The sequence below is a fragment of the Hyperolius riggenbachi genome, chromosome 5 (assembly GCF_040937935.1).
Source record: "Hyperolius riggenbachi isolate aHypRig1 chromosome 5, aHypRig1.pri, whole genome shotgun sequence".
NCBI lineage: Eukaryota > Metazoa > Chordata > Amphibia > Anura > Hyperoliidae > Hyperolius > Hyperolius riggenbachi.
The window spans coordinates 130,366,764-130,383,899 of NC_090650.1; the positions used below are offsets into that span (position 1 = coordinate 130,366,764).

Genomic DNA, 17,136 nt, shown 5'->3' on the forward strand with positions numbered 1-17,136 from the left:
TATTCTAAGTGAGACATGTTTATTATACCGCCATACATTTGTCATCTATCAACCCCCACTACATATGTTTGTTTTTATATGGCACTAAATAAATATGTTTCTATTATTGCAAGGTGTGTCATATTTTTGCATATCATTGATTCCAATTGAGGCACACAAAAAACCCCAAACTTTTATTTTGTTCATTTTATTTTTAAATAAAGAGACTCTTAATGACTGAACCTTTGTATCAATGTTTGCACCTACACTTTTCACCAGGACTTCAATTACATAATTTCTTATTTAGTTTCTTTAAAGGACAACAGTAGTGTGAAGAATATGGAGGCTGCCATATTTATTTTCCTTTAAACAATACCAGTTACCTGGCAACCCTGCTAACCTAGTTGGCTGCAGAAGTGTCTGTACAACACCAGAAACAAGCATGCAGCTTATCTTGCCAGATCTGACAATAATGTCAGAAACACCTGATCTTCTGCATGCTTGTTCAGGGTCTATGGCTAAAAGCATTAGAGGCAAAGGATAGCCAGTCAACTAGTATTGCTTAAAAGGAAATAAATATGGCAACCTTCATATACTTCTCCTTACAGTTGTCCTTAACAATTTCACAGCTAGGATAAAAATGAATGAAAAGGAGAGTGCTGAGTGGGAGTCTAGTTTTGTGTTGGTGACAGAACAGCTGAAGAATGTGTTGTTAAAACCCAGATAAAGAACTCATCTTCCTACCTGCTGTGGAATGAATCTGCCTGTTTGCTTGCCTATGTATGTCTTGGCTATACTCCCCTGCTGGGGGTGTGGCTAGCAGCTCTGCCTGTATAGCACAATGCTGCCTCCTGCTCCCATTCATTTGCACAGAGCTCGGTGCATACATACTCTGCTCAATGACTTCTATGCTGCTGGCTGAACTGGGATTGTGTTTTATATTCCACATTTGATTAGCGGCTTCTCCCTGCGACTTGGGACTGTCAGATCCAGGCTGGTTTCTCTCTGAGCAGGAAGAATTGGTAAGAATATTGGGCATTGTGTTATTATGTACAGATATATAGGATCGCTCATTGTGAGAACTGTAATAATTTGGGATATCTACTGTTTATCTGAATGCTACTTATATGGGCAGAAAGCATAAAAGGGAATACTTACACATATTATTTTCTTGTGTTACATTAGAGTAGATATGTCTCAGATATTAGATACAATATTTACAGATTCACTATTCAGTTTGCTAGTGTATGTTTGAAAATGACGATCCATCTTCATTGCTTATACACTCCACAGTAACAGCTGCAATTTGGACATATATTGTAAAAACCTGAATGTGAGAATTGGTCAGCTTTTCGGTTATAAAATAGCCTATGTATGGATTGATTTTAAAAAAACATTTAGGTCTTTTTGATTCCTAGTGCCAGTGAGTGCCCTTTCACCCCCCAGGGATCTTACATCACTTTTTGGAATCCCTAGGTTTCTTTAAGCTGTACATGTGATTTATTTGCACTTGACTCTTGCAATTGTTTGACGGAATTGGGCAGCAAAGGTATTTCGCACGGGCATAACATGATTCCCAGAGTTGAGCCATTTTAGGAAAACAGGAACTGGCTGTTGATTTTTCAGCTGATTACCAAATTTCTTCCTCTGCTTCCATGCTTGGTCAAGGGATAATGTCTAAGCATTGTTTATAATGCTGGGCATACACGGCTAGATTCTTCTTATCAATCGAGTCGCTGATGGCTCGATTGCTTATATCCAACCTGTCCGATCACTGCGGCGGATCGATTCTGCGCTTGATCCTCGCGGGCGGACAATGAAAGAAATGAGCGGCTGATAAGGAAGTGCCCATGGGGACGAGTGGGATTTGATCCACGCGCCCGCGCGGACGAGCGGGGACGTGCCGGCATCAAGCCAGCGGCTCGATTCCGGCGCATAAACGCACCGTGTATGCCCAGCATAAGAAGGACATGCAGTAATTAGTACTTTGTAAGTCTGAATAACATCTGATGCTAAGGCTATAGAGACAGTTAGGCCAGTGATGGGTTGTATAGGGAATTACTTGTGGTGGTACACTTCTCGAATACATACCTTTAATCTTATCCAGGTCAACCTTGTGTACACAAGAGTTCCCTTAATGTACTGAAAATAACTTTTCTCAAAGAATAGCCTAATTGTAATTGTGCGTTTTCCAGAGAAGATCAGTTTCCAAGGAGAAGTTATCCTGAATGAAGGATTCATGGAGACCACAAGATTGATTTGTCAAGTGATAATTTTTTACTCCTGTTTTCTTCCTCTTAGATTGGCTATTCACAACCAATCACTTCTGTTCCCTTTGTAGTCTGGTCATTAACAGAAAATCAGAGAAGTACAAATTGATCTACTGTTAAAACAGTAACTGCTTTCCCTGATGCTCTAGTGCCCCCCCCCCCAAGTATTTTTTGGTAGTCTAGCAGTCCCTCATCTAATATAAATCACCCTGGTAGTCTAATGTTTCAACCCCCCATATAGCTTTCCCTGGTGGTCTTGTGCCCCCCCCCCCATCTCACAGTATTCCCTGGTATAGCAAGTGAAGTATGTCCAGTGTGTGTCAGTCATGGAGCAGATATGCTGACATCAAACCAACAAACTCTAATTAGGGTAATACCTTCAATGACTAACTGTACATGGATCATTGTAAGTTTTCTACTTCTGGCATTATAAAAAACTGGATCAGAAATGTATGGTTCTGATTTAGTTCTGCATAATGCTTGAAGAACAAACTTAACATTTTGAAAGCTTGCAATAAACCATGTACAGTTACTCATTTAGGCCCCTTAACACACTATGCAGTCCATTGCGGTGCACAATAAAGGTCCTGAAAGGTCGCACCATGAGACATACTTTCCAATGAAAGTATGCCCCACTTCTGGGTGAAATACAAACAACCTAGCTGCAGGTCTTGTGTCATCAGGACGGGACCTGCCAACGGAATGTACCGCAGTAAGTGTGAAAGGGCCCTAAAGGTATTACCATAATCAACGTTTGTTGGTTTGATGTCAGTATTGCCTGGTGGTCTTGTGGTCCCCCTCCTTCTTACATTATACCATAGTAGTCTAGTGGCACCCCCATCCCCCCACAGTGTTCCCTGGTGGTCTAGTGGTTCCCCTCCCCCTTACAGTAAGCTCTGGTGCTCTAGTGATACCCCATTAACCTCCCAGTATTCCTGGGACGTCCAGTGGCCCCGTCCCCCTTACAGTATGCCTTGTTGCTCTAGTGGTTCCCTCGTCCCAAATATAGCATTCCTTGATAGTCTAGTGATCCCCTTATAACCCTCCCAGTTCTCCCTGGTGGTCTAGTGTTCCCCTGACACTTCTCACAGTATTCCCTGGTGGTCTTGTGGTCTCCCTCTTTCTTACAGTATACCATGGTAGTCTAGTGGCACCACCCCCCCCCCCCCCCCACAGTGTTTCCTGGTGGTCAAGTGGCCACATCATCCTTACAGTATGCCTTGTTGCTCTAGTGGTCCCCTCGTCCCAAATATAGCATTCCCTGATAGCCTAGTGATCCCCCTATAACCCTCCCAGCTCTTCCTGGTAGGGTCTAGTGCTCCACCCACCCCTTTCACCATATTCTCTGGTGGTCCCTCCTTACAGTATGCTCTGGTGTTCTAATGGTCCCCCTCCCCCTTATAGTATGGACTGGTGGTCTAGTTCCTCCTCCCCTTACAGCTTTCCCTGTTAATCTAGTTGTTTCCTCATCCCAATATAAATATCCCTGGTGGTCTAGTCCTTCCCCATTCCCTAAATAGCTATCCCTGGTGGTCTAGTGTACCCCCTCCCCCTTACAGTGTGTCTAGTGGTCCCCTCCCTTTGCATTCAACTTTCTCCTAAGGTTTACCACATCCCTTCCTGTGCTCCCCTGATATGCAGACATGCAGAATTATGGTCAGTGGTGGCCAGTGGAGTTAGAGACTCACTTCCTCTAGCCACTTGATGTCCCATCTGGACTCTGCAGCAGCCGCATGTTCTCTTATTTCCTAATTTTCCTGCATGTCATGACGCAGAGGTAGCAGGAAAAAAGGATGCCGGCTGAGGGTGGCCGAAAAGGAAACCGCCATAGACTTTAATGCAATTATCGTTAATACGGCGAAAAACGCAGAAAACAGGGCACCGCGATAAATATCGTTAACAGCATTAGAACATTACTGTTTTTGAAGTATGTTATCATTTTAGAAGCTTGCAACGTTATTGTTTTTGTCATATTATTTCATTTGTATGTACAGATTTTACGTTATCAAAGAGATTATCATTTCTATGTGTGTAAGGGTGTTTCTGCAGAGGGAGTGGTTAGGGTTAGGCACCACCAGGGGGAGTGGTTAGGGTTAGGCACCACCCGGGCACTGGTTAATGTTAGGCAACAGGGGTGGGGGGGGTTTGGGCATCACCGGGGGGTTAGGCACCACCGGGGGTATTTATCGTTAACCAAGCTTGACAACGATGTTTATCGTTATCAGATTTTGTTATCCACCGGTGCCATTTCGTTATCTAGCCGGGACCTTTTTTCATGGCACCCTTTTTTCATGCACACGCAGAGATTTAGGAAGTTGAGAGAGTGCAGTTTCTGCAGAATACAGACGGTATATCAAGTGGCTGGAGGAGGTGAGTCTCTAACACCACTTGCCACTGCTGTGTGTAACTCTGCAAGTCTTCATACAGAAGGAGGACAGCAGGGGGGGACAGAGAAAATGGAGGGAGGAAAGAAGTCAAGACCCTTCTACTGCATCTCTTGCACTGCTAGTCTGGCCAGGACCCAGACTTTCTCCAGACCCCAAATGACAGTATTGGTTCTACTGCCCAGATATTTTTAGTGCTCTGCATAAGGGCCGGTTCACACCAGCTCCGAAAACTTACACGAGGCTCCGTATTTCAGCACGGATCAAAACCGGAGCCACGGATACCAATGTCAAAAATAGCAGCTGTCTTCACCCAACAAAAAAAACGGATCAGTCTGCGTTCAGGGGGATCCGTTTTAAAAACCTGAACGGATGGTCCGGATTTTCAGCATTTTCCCGGACCGGACATGGATCTGGCTACACGGATGGGTAGTGAAGGGGAGTAGGAAAACGGATCCCCCTCTACACAGGCAATTTTGGACACAGAAACGGAAACGGATACATTTCTGTGCCACAGCCTGTGGGGGGGAGAGTGGATCGCCATGCTAGAGGAGGTAGCAGCCAGGACGGGGGGGGGGGGGCAGCAGTCGGCGGGGAAGGGGGTCGCCCCCTCTCCCTCACCTGGGTCCTCCATCCCCACTCCCACTCCAGCTACTATGCACAAAACCTAAAATGTATAGCGGCAGCTGAAGTATAGAGGGCGGCATTGCAAGAAGTCAAGCGGCGTGCGGAAGAAGAAGATAAGCTCCCTGCTCACTGCCGCTATAGATTTCACAGGTTTTGCGCAAAGTAGCTGGAGGGGGAGCGGGGACAGGGGACCCAGGTGAGGGAGGGGGGGTGACACCCCTCCCTGCCGACCGCTGCCCCCCGTCCTGGCTGCTACCATCTCCAGCATGGCGACCCCCTCTCCCCCCACTGCTGGGCATACGTTTTTACAGTCTGGAAACGTATGCTACAAAATGCATTTTCAGGAAAGACGGGGGAGAAAAAAAAAGTTTGGAAAAACGTATCAGTTTGAAATGGATCCGATCTGCAAGCGGACCAGTGTGGGCCTAGCCTTAAGGGCATTGAGTCAACTGCATTACCTAAGATATGTACACTTAGATTTCCAGGTTTCCCCCAGCATCACCTGCCTAGTAGTGATATGTCTGCTTTTTTTGTCCCCCATTATCTATTGTTTCCTGTTGGACCAGCAAAGAAAGGTCATATAAAGTGATGCTACATGCATGCCATGTCCAGGGGCTGTGAAATCAGTGCACCTCTAGGATGGTAAGTATGGGCACACCGGGCATGTAAAGATGTGGAGAGTTGATGGTCAGTTCAGCCAGGAGAGTTGATTGCAGTACAGTATTCCTGAATGCACTGCAGATATTTCAGAATATATGACATACGAGAACAATATGAGAGCAGGCAACTAAAAGGGATACACTTAATAGAGAGGCTGGACAAGCAGTTTTTTTGTTAAGCTTAGTACATTCCATTTGTGTCTTGGAATTTGCTATACATTTTGATCATGTTACATTTGTCACTGTAATTACTACAGTATGCCTACCAATTCTGTTATGTACCAGTGTCTATATTTGGTGTATACCAGTGTCTGTATTGTTATGTAAGAAGGAGAACAAGGAGTGCGCTATTGTGCTTTAACCGTTTTTATTTTAAATCACAAAACCATATTGCACTTACTAGAATGTGCAAGTTGCAGGCATATAATAAAATCAAGGATTTCCCTCCAGTGGTGCCCAGTTCCGTCCTTCCATCTCAAGCCGTGGCCAGCAGTATGGGTGTAAATTGGAGTACACAAATCTACCAGGAGAGGAACCAGTTGAGAGGTCGATCCAGTGTCACCGTGCTATTGTGTCATTACGTGTTTCGTCCATCTCCGCCATCGGCAGACCTTGATTTTTATTATATGATTGCAACTTTTAAATTCTTCTTCTTAGATCCCTATCACTGACCCGCAGTATTGGAGCTGCACTCATTGCTACATCAGAAATTGATCCTGTTGGTCCATTTGTGCTGTAGCACATGTATCTTACTGTACTGTGTATTGATATCTATGTTTGTTTCTTACTCTGTACCAAGCCATGGGATATGTTGGTGCTTTATAAATCAATAAGAATTATTTATATAACTTTCCCCTCAAATGATCTTGCTTTGAATTGCCCTCTTTCCATATTTATTTTCCATATTTATTTAGAGGGGATTTTCTTTTTGTGTACCCAAAACGTATGGAACATTGATAGACATCAATCAGGAAATTAGAATTGAATTGAGTTGTAATTTATATAATTGATCTTTCCTATACTGAGTGTTTAGAAACAGTTCTGATCATCAGATGCAGGCTGTGCCTAATGGTAGTAGGCTGTTTGTCAATGGGATCCAAGAGACATCATCTGTGTAGGTGTCTATTATTCCATGATAGTACAAAAAGACCAGCACATATCAGTAGCAAATTATTCATGCATTTATATAGTTGTGACACATTTTTTGAATGGCTTTATGGAGTACAGACTTTCTTTTCCACTAAAAAAAAGCTGTGATATGTCTCATGGAATGTGGCCACCACATCTTCCTACTTCAACAATGGAAGAAAAATGAAATTACATTTCACTTCTTTAATGAGCATCTCGGTGTCACCACTTACATAAAACAAAATGTAATGATTACTGTTTTAGAAAGACAAAATAAGTATTACATTTTAGAAAGGAGAAATGATTCCTGAAATGATGCAGGGAGATCAAAATAAGAACTGATATGCCACAAGAATGATTGACTGTGGAGTGATGGCTGACATCTTGCAGGCAGATGTATATATAGTGTAGAGCAAGAAGACTTTTCTAGTTCATACTCACTGTTACAAGAAAACCAGGGCCGGCGCTCCCATAGAGGCAAAGGGGGCATTTGCAGTGGCCCCGCGCCACTAGCCCTGCTAAATATTGCCAGCTACCCCAGTTGCTCTGCTCCCCGGGGGCCCTTGCTAACAAGCTGCAGGAGCAATTACTCACCTCTTCCGGCAGACGGCACAATTCGTGCACTCTTGCATGTTGTCCTCCACCTCCTCTATGACCCGGCGCGTGTTTACAAATAACGGGTGCCGGATCAAAGAGGAGATGGAGGATCGCCGGGAGGGGGGTATTCGGGCAGGAGACCCCCCATTCAATTTGCCCCAGGGCCCCGGAGCCCCTTAAGCCAGCCCTGAAGAAAACATAACAGAAACTGGCATTTTACAGAAAGAACACTTTGCAGAAACATGAAGTAATTGCTAACCTGTAGAGTGATTGCTAACCCACCACAGGAAGCAACATTATTAGCTTGTTTCCTCAGAAGCACTGATTTATATACAAGGCTGAATTTATACTTTTTCCACCCCTAGGCCCACTCCCTTATGATACTACCTCCACCCCAGCTACCAAACTATCATTTTTGTGCAGCCCCTCTTTACATGTGTAATGCTCATGTACAGTAATGCCTCTCTTTCATGTACAACTCCCTTGGGCAATAGTTTCTGTCTTCCTCTTATTGTTCCCCATTTGCAACCTCACAAAAGTGGTGATAAGTAAAGGGATTTTGAAAAAGTAACAGGGGCTCTTGGTCACGCTTTACAGCATTAGTAATTGAACTCAAACTCACTGACTGTAGGCATGGTTGGAAATTTCCGATTCAGCAGAAATTCCAATTCCTGTTTTAGCGATTTTTTGTGGAGTATTTCATTAGTCATTTTTTGCATCAAAGAATGAAATGAAGAAAAAAAAATATCAGAAAAACAGTATATATATATCAGACACGTGCGGTGGGGCTGCAGGCTCTGGGTGCCCAAGCACCCCCCTCTTTAAAGTGTTTGTAGTCATGTGACCGCGTGAATGTACATATAAATGTACATTCTTCCCAGAGTAAAATGCACTATAAATTACTTTTTTCATATGTCACTTACAGTAGATAGTTAACATCTGAAAGGTTTTTGGACTAGTCTATTTTCTCATGAGAGCTACTCAGTCTTTATTTACAAAACCACTTACTGAACTGCAGTTGCTCAGTCTAACTGCTGAAATAGTGAGCAAGTGAATAGGGAGGCTGATTGGCATCTTTGTATAGACCCTTTCCAGAGAGTGCTTTTGTAAAGAATAAAAGGTAATACTGAGAGTCTCCAGTGAAGGGAGATCTATCAGCTTTTTACTACCCACCATAAGGGCAGCAACATAGGAAAAAGTGATTTATAGTGCATTTACTGTAGGAGAAATGAACATTTTATATGTATGTATTTGAAATTTGAAATTTTTTACCAATAGCAGTCCTTTAAAATCCATACCTTGAACTGATGCACAGAATCCTTAAAATCAACACCTTACACTGATAAAGGTCACATTTCTCCCTGCCTGACTACTCAGCCAGACTCAGCTTCCTCTTCATTAACCACTTGCCGACCGCCCCCAGCCGATGGGCGGCGGCAAAGACTGGGCCTAAACGACCGCAATACACCCATCAGGGGAGGCGGCAGCAGGCGTGGTTATGCGGCGATCATTCGTGACGCGATCAGCCACCGGCGACTGGCTCCACCCCCCTCACACTGTAACCCGCCGGCCGTTCGGAAGCGCCGGCGGGTTACTAGCACCCGGATCGCCGCTGACACAATGTATAATAGGCTTTGTAATGTATACAAAGCCTATTATACAGGCTGCCTCCTGCCCTGGTGGTCCTAGTGTCCGAGGGACCACCAGGGCAGGCTGCAGCCACCCTAGTCTGCACCCAAGCACACTGATTTTCCCCCCCCCTGCCCCCTGATCGCCCACAGCACCCCTCAGACCCCCCCCCTTCCCACCCCCAGACCACTGTTAGCACCCAATCACCCCCCTAATCACCCATCAATCACTCCCTGTCACTTTCTGTCAATGTTGGGGTTTTTTTTAACCCTAAACTGCCCCCTGCTCCCTTCTGATCACCCCCCCCTACCCCTCAGATTCTCCCCAGACCCCCCCCCCCCCCCCCCCAATGTACTGTATGCCTCTATCCCCCCTGTAATAACCCACTGTTCACCTGTCAATCACCTGTCAATCACCCATCAATCACCCCCTGTCACTGCCACCCATCAATCAGCCCCTAACCTGCTCCTTGCGGGCAATCTGATCACCCACCCACACCAATAGATCGCCCGCAGATCCGACATCAGATCACCTCCCAAGTGCAGTGTTTACATCTGTTCTCTACTCTAAACACCCAGTAATTACCCATCAATCACCCATCAATCACCCCCTATCACCACCTGTCACTGTTACCCATCAGATTAGACCCTAATCTGCCCCTTGCGGGCACCCAATCACCCGCCCACACGCTCAGATTGCCCTCAGACCCCCCCTTATCAATTCGCCAGTGCATTATTTAAATCTGTTCTTCCCTGTAATAACCCACTGATCACCTGTCAATCACCCCCTGTCACTGCCACCCATCAATCACCCCCTGTCACTGCCACCCATCAATCAGCCCCTAACCTGTCCCTTGCGGGCAATCTGATCACCTACCCACACCAATAGATCGCCCGCAGATCCGACGTCAGATCACCTCCCAAGTGCAGTGTTTACATCTGTTCTCTACCCTAAACACCCACTAATTACCCATCAATCACCCCCTATCACCACCTGTCACTGTTACCCATCAGATTAGACCCTAATCTGCCCCTTGCGGGCACCCAATCACCCGCCCACATGCTCAGATTGCCCTCAGACCCCCCTTATCAATTCGCCAGTGCATTATTTACATCTGTTCTTCCCTGTAATAACCCACTGATCACCTGTCAATCACCCCCTGTCACTGCCACCCATCAATCACCGCCTGTCACTGCCACCCATCAATCAGCCCCTAACCTGCCCCTTGCGGGCAATCTGATCACCCACCCACACCATCAGATTGCCCCAGACCTACCCTCAGATCACCTCCAAAGTGCATTGTTTACATCTGTTCTGCCATCTAATCACCCACTGATCACCCATCAATCAGCCCCTGTCACTGATACCCATCAGATTAGACCCCTATCTGCCCCTAGGGCACCCAATCACCTGCCCACACTCTCAGAACACCCTCAGACCCCAGCCCTGATCACCTCACCAGTGCATTGCTTGCATCTATTTCCCCCCTCTAATCACACCTTGAGACACCCATCAATCACCTCCTGTCACCACCTGTCACCCCCTAGCACACCTACCCATCAGATCAGGCCCTAATTTGCCCCGTGTGGGCTCTTGATCACTCGGCCAAACCCTTAGACCCCCTCAGACCCCCTTCCGATTACCTCCCCAGTGCATTGATTGCATCTATTTTCCCCTCTAACCACCCCCTGAGACACCCATCAATCACCTCCTGTCACCCCTCTAGCACTCCTATCCATCAGATCAGGCCCAATACAACCTGTCATCTAAGAGGCCACCCTGCTTATGACCGGTTCCACAAAATTTGCCCCCTCATAGACCACCTGTCATCAAAATTTGCAGATGCTTATACCCCTGAACAGTCATTTTGAGAAATTTGGTTTCCAGACTACTCACGGTTTTGGGCCCGTAAAATGCCAGGGCAGTATAGGAACCCCACAAGTGACCCCATTTTAGAAAAAAAGACACCCCAAGGTATTCTGTTAGGTGTATGACGAGTTCATAGAAGATTTTATTTTTTGTCAACAGTTAGCGGAAATTGATTTTTATTGTTTTTTTCACAAAGTGTCATTTTTCACTAACTTGTGACAAAAAATAAATTCTATGAACTCACCATACACCTAACGGAATACCTTGGGGTGTTTTCTTTCTAAAATGGGGTCACTTGTGGGGTTCCTATACTGCCCTGACATTTTAGGGGCCCTAAACCGTGAGGAGTAGTCTAGAAAACAAATGCCTCAAAATGACCTGTGAATAGGACGTTGGGCCCCTTAGCGCACCTAGGCTGCAAAAAAAGTGTCACACATGTGGTATCGCCGTACTTAGGAGAAGTAGTATAATGTGTTTTGTGGTATATTTTTACACATACTCATGCTGGGTGGAAGAAATCTCTCTGTAAATGGACAATTGTGTTAAAAAAAAATCAAAACTGTGTCATTTACAGAGATATTTCTCCCACCCAGTATGGTTATATGTAAAAATACACCCCAAAACACATTATACTACTTCTCCCGAGTATGGCGATACCAGGGGCCTGATTCACAAAGCGGTGATAACTCAGTTATCACGCCTAAAAGACTTTAGGCGTGATAACCTTTGCACCAGCAAAGTTATCACCGCTTTGTGCTCTAACTCGCGCGAACTCGTACGCGTACCCGCAAAGTCCCATAGAGCTTAATGGGCACTTCGCGCGAAGCACGGTGCGCTGCGCGCGTAGCGCTCCACGCTACGTGCGCAAAACTTTGCACGCGGGAGTTCGCGCGAATTCCTTCAGATCACGCCTAAACTAAGTTTAGGCGTGATAAAGGGCTTTTCACAGGCGTGCAAAGTGTTTGCACCGCTTTGTGAATCAGGCCCCACATGCAGGGGAGGACTGGCCAGGGGGGAAGGGGGGAAATTTCCCCCCAGGCTGCCTCTCATTTAATGATTTAGGGCTGGTACAGTGCCTGGTACATGTTTTTGTATAAGGTAATACGAACCACTAGGCTGGCCGAGGGAAATCAATGCCTAATTACAGGGTAATTAGAGGGTGGGCATGTTGGTAAATATAAACAGCATGATGCAGAGCAGAGGCTTGTCTGCAGGGTCCGTGGGAAAATATCTGTCTGATTTCGGGTTGAAATTGGTTGAAAGTATCGATCTGAGATGCTGGGAAATCTCTGGCTGATGTGGTCGATCGAGTGCGATAATCACAAACAATGAATGCGACGGAAACCCTGGCCGTTGTAACTCAAAATGTTTTATGTGCCCCCCCCCCCCATTGCCAGTGCATTATACTTTACCTGTCACGCTGTCCCTCATGTGTCCTAGCTGTATTTGCCATGCGACTTTTGGCATATAGCACGTGGGGCACGTGTGTGATGTAATTTAGGCCCGGGCTGCTGTGAAAATGGGCCTCTAGTTTGTGTTTTCCCTCCAGGCCAAAAGGTCCCAGTCCTCCCCTGCCCACATGTGTGACACTTTTTGCACCCTAACTGCGCTAAGGGGCCCAAAGTCCAATGAGTACCTTTAGGATTTCAAGGGTCATTTTGCGGCATTTGGTTTCCAGACTACTCCTCACGGTTTAGGGCCCCTAAAATGCCAGGGCAGTATAGGAACCCCACAAGTGACCCCATTTTAGAAAGAAGACACCCAAAGGTATTCTTTTAGGTGTATGATGAGTTCATAGAAGATTTTATTTTTTGTCACAAGTTAGCGGAAATTGATTTGTATTGTTTTTTTTTCACAAAGTGTCATTTTCCGCTAACTTGTGACAAAAAAAAAATCTTCTAAGAACTCACCATACTCCTAACAGAATACCTTGGGGTGTCTTCTTTCTAAAATGGGGTCACCCTTAGGGTTCCTATACTGCCCTGGCATTTTAGGGGCCCTAAACCGTGAGGAGTAGTCTAGAATCCAAATGCCTCAAAATGACCTGTGAATAAGACGTTAGGCCCCTTAGCGCACCTAGGTTGCAAAAAAGTGTCACACATGTGGTATCACCGTACTCATAAGAAGTAGTATAATGTGTTTTGGGGTGTATTTTTATACATACCCATGCTAGGTGGGAGAAATCTCTCTGTAAATGGACAACTGTGTGTAAAAAAAAAAATCAAACAATTGTCATTTATAGAGATATTTCTCCCACCCAGCATCTGTATGTGTAAAAATACACCACAAAACACATTATACTACTTCTACTGAGTATGGCGGTACCACATGTGTGGCACTTTTTTGCACCCTAAGTGCGCTAAGGGGCCCAAAGTCCAATGAGTACCTTTAGGATTTCACAGGTCATTTTGCGACATTTGGTTTCAAGACTACTCCTCACGGTTTAGGGCCCCTAAAATGCCAGGGCAGTATAGGAACCCCACAAATTACCCCATTTTAGAAAGAAGACACCCAAAGGTATTCCGTTAGGAGTATGGTGAGTTCATAGAAGATTTTATTTTTTGTCACAAGTTAGAAGAAATGGAAACTTTTTTTTTTTGGTCACAAAGTGTCATTTTCCGCTAACTTGTGACAAAAAATAAAATCTATTATGAACTCACCATGCCTCTCACTGAATACTTTGGGATGTCTTCTTTCCAAAATGGGGTCATTTGGGGGGTATTTATACTATCCTGGAATTTTAGCACCTCATGAAACATGACAGGTGGTTAGAAAAGGCAGAGCTGCTTCAAAATGGGAAAATTCACTTTTGGCACCATAGTTTGTAAATGCTATAACTTTTACCCAATCCAATAAATATACACTGAATGTTGTTTTTTTTTATTAAAGACATGTAGCAGAATAACTTTCATGCTCAAATGCAGGGCCGGGCCGAGGCATAGGCTGGAGAGGCTCCAGCCTCAGGGCGCAGTGTAGGAGGGGGCGCACAATTCATTCAGCTGTCATTCCTAATTGTGTATGAAGCAGAAAGAAATAAGAAAAGGGGATACATAGCAGTGACTGCAAGCCAGATAACTAGATATTAAGGTGTTGGGGAGGTTGTGGGCCCTGTGGCCCTCTTAGTCTAATAGCAATCCGTGTGTGACAGCTGAGGTGGGAGGGATGGAGGGGCGCACTTTGGTGTCTCAGCCTTGGGTGCTGGAGGACCTTGTCCCTGCTCTGCTCAAATGTATAGGAAATTTTACTTTATTTGAAAAATGTCAGCACAGAAAGTTAAAAAAGTCATTTTTTTTGACAAAATTCATGTCTTTTTTGATGAATATAATAAAAAGTAAAACTCGCAGCAGCAATCAAATAGCACCAAAAGAAAGCTGTATTAGTGACAAGAAAAGGAGGTAAAATTCATTTAGGTGGTAGGTTGTATGACCGAGCAATAAACCGTGAAAGCTGCAGTGGTCTGAATGGAAAAAAAGACTCTGGTCCTTAAAGGGACACTTAAGTCAAACAAAAAAAATGAGTTTTACTCACCTGGGGCTTCCAATAGCCCCCTGCAGCTGTCCGGTGCCCTTGCCGTCTCCCTCCGATCCTCCTGGCCCCGCCGGCAGCCACTTCCTGTTTCGGTGACAGGAGCTGACAGGCTGGGGACACGAGTGATTCTTCGTGTTCTTGGCCACAATAGCAACATCTATGCTGCTATAGCATATATCATATACCATATAGCAGCATAGAGAGTGCTAATGTGTCTGGGAACGCGAAGAATCACTCGCGTCCCCAGCCTGTCAGCTCCTGTCACCGAAACAGGAAGTGGCTGCCAGCGGGGCCAGGAGGATCGGAGGGAGGCGGCGAGGGCACCGGACAGCTGCAGGGGGATATTGGAAGCCCTAGGTGAGTAAAACTCATTTTTTTTTTTGACTTAAGTGTCCCTTTAAGGGGCGAAAAGACTGTGGTCCTCAAGTGGTTAAACAACCCACATATTGTTAAGGTGCATTTACTTTAGGACTTATTGGTTGGCTTGGATTACAGCCCAGCTTATTCCAGGATATACGAGACATTGTAGCGTTCAAGCTGATGCCAGCAGAGCTGAGTCTACAGACAATAACATATCTACAGGTGATGCTACAGTTCACCACCATTAATCGCCTTCACTTTCATATCATCACAGCTTTTTCTTTGCTAAATTTAGAATTTATGATAAGGTTTCCAAGCATTGGCCAAACATAATAACTCTCTTCCTAGAATAGCTTGGCAAGATTTTGTTAATAAGAATATGGTACAGGAATGTAATGACCTTCTCCAGCAACGTATGATAACCCGGAGCAAATGGCAATATACTGTAGAAGTATCTGGGCTACAAATGCGATGCAGTGATAGGATGGTGTCCTAAGCACGGGACTGAACAGCTCTGGCCTTAAAGTGGATCCGAGATGAAAAACTAACTATAACAAGTAACTTGTCTATATACTGTATCTTATCTAAAGTTTAGATAACAAATCTTGCTGCAAACAGCTTTAAAAGAATATGATTCTTTCTTCTTGTGATACAATCACAGCAGCCATTTTGTTTGTAAACATTACACAGAGGCAAGCTTATCTGCATCTTGAGCAAAAAAAAACCTAATCCCCCTCCTCCTCCCTCCTCCCCTCTGCCTCTGAAATCTCTGGCTAGTAATACCTCCCCCTCCTCCTGCCCAGACTGAGCTCCCATGAGCCCTTGCTACTGTCTGAAAGTGCCTTGGCTCTCTGAAAACATGTGGGCGTGGCTTGTTTAGTTTATAGGGAATTACAGTATTAAAACAAAACAAAAAAGTATTTGGCTTGAGGAATGCCCTATAAACAATATGAAAGGAACCCAATTAAGCAATGTGTAAAAGTTCATCTCAGATCCATTTTAAAGGGAACCCGAGGTGAGAGGGATATGGAGTCTGACATGTTTATTTCCTTTTAAATAATGCACATTGTCTGGCTGCCCTGCTGATCCTCTGCCTCTAATACTTTCAGCCAAAGCCCCTAAACAAGCATGCAGATCAGATGTCTATGACAAATCTGACAAGATTAGCAGCATGCTTAATTCAGATGCGTGGTTTAGACCCTACTGACCAGAAAGATCAGCAGGACTGCCAGGCAACTGGTATTGTTTAAAAGCATATAAATATGACCGCTTCTATAGGTCTCACACCTTGGGTTCCTCTTAAATGTGTTGCGACTACCCTCTGCTCAGACACTCCGGGGGGTGAAAAACGAGAGGTTTTCTGTAAACCTTCGTATTATTAATTGTTATTCATTATCTATTTTCTAGTTTTATTTGGTTGATATTTTATTTGTATTACAGGCATTGGTTTTAATGATTCCCTTTAAAGAAGCTGTACATTTACTAAATAAAACAGAATACATTTAAACCCACCATGTTGCCAATTTAAAGAACTCTTCCTTCCTTCTGCAAAGCTAGTGGAGGCAATGGTTCAATCAATCCTGTATCAGCACTAATGGCTAAGATAAAAGGTGCCCTAGGTATAACATTAACTAAAATAATTACATTTAATTAACTAAAAAATGATTCCCCCCCCCCCTTTTCTCCCCACCAACAGAGCTCTCTGTTGGTGGGGTCTGATCGCCCCCACATTGTTTATTTTTTTGTACAAATATTTTTGTTACTGTTTTTTAATTAAAAGTGTCTGTTTCTTTAAATATATTGCCTCCCTCCCCACAGCCAGCCAATTATGTCCATCGGCTGTCATAGGCTTCTGCCTATGAGAGCCGATCGCTCTCCAGTGTCCCAGGGGGACAGCGGTGTCACAAGGCTGTCCCCAGTACATCGCTGCTGCCAATCGCAGCGCTGTACATGTAAATAGACAGCGATCACGCCGTCTAACAGTCTCCCGAGTGGCAACAGCCGCTCGGAGACTGAAGGCGGGGCGGAGCTCTGCCCCCCAAGCAGGAGATGCGCGCGATCTCCTGCATTAGCTGGCCTCAGGACTTTACGCCAGTCGGCGTTAGG

At 45.0% G+C, this 17,136-nt stretch overlaps 1 protein-coding gene across 3 annotated transcripts in view; it reads left to right on the forward strand.

Moving 5' to 3' along the window:
- Positions 1–856: 856 nt before the first annotated feature.
- ENTPD3 (ectonucleoside triphosphate diphosphohydrolase 3) overlaps positions 857–17,136 on the forward strand; it is a 72,062-nt gene continuing 55,782 nt past the window's right edge. Inside the window, exon 1 of one of the 3 annotated variants that reach the window (XM_068234478.1) lies at positions 857–1,001. The gene's annotated coding sequence lies outside the window, so the exon portion shown is untranslated. Of the gene's footprint in view, positions 1,002–5,876; positions 5,903–8,687; positions 8,765–17,136 lie in introns of those variants that run through there. The other 2 variants (XM_068234481.1, XM_068234479.1) reach the window with 2 other exon arrangements.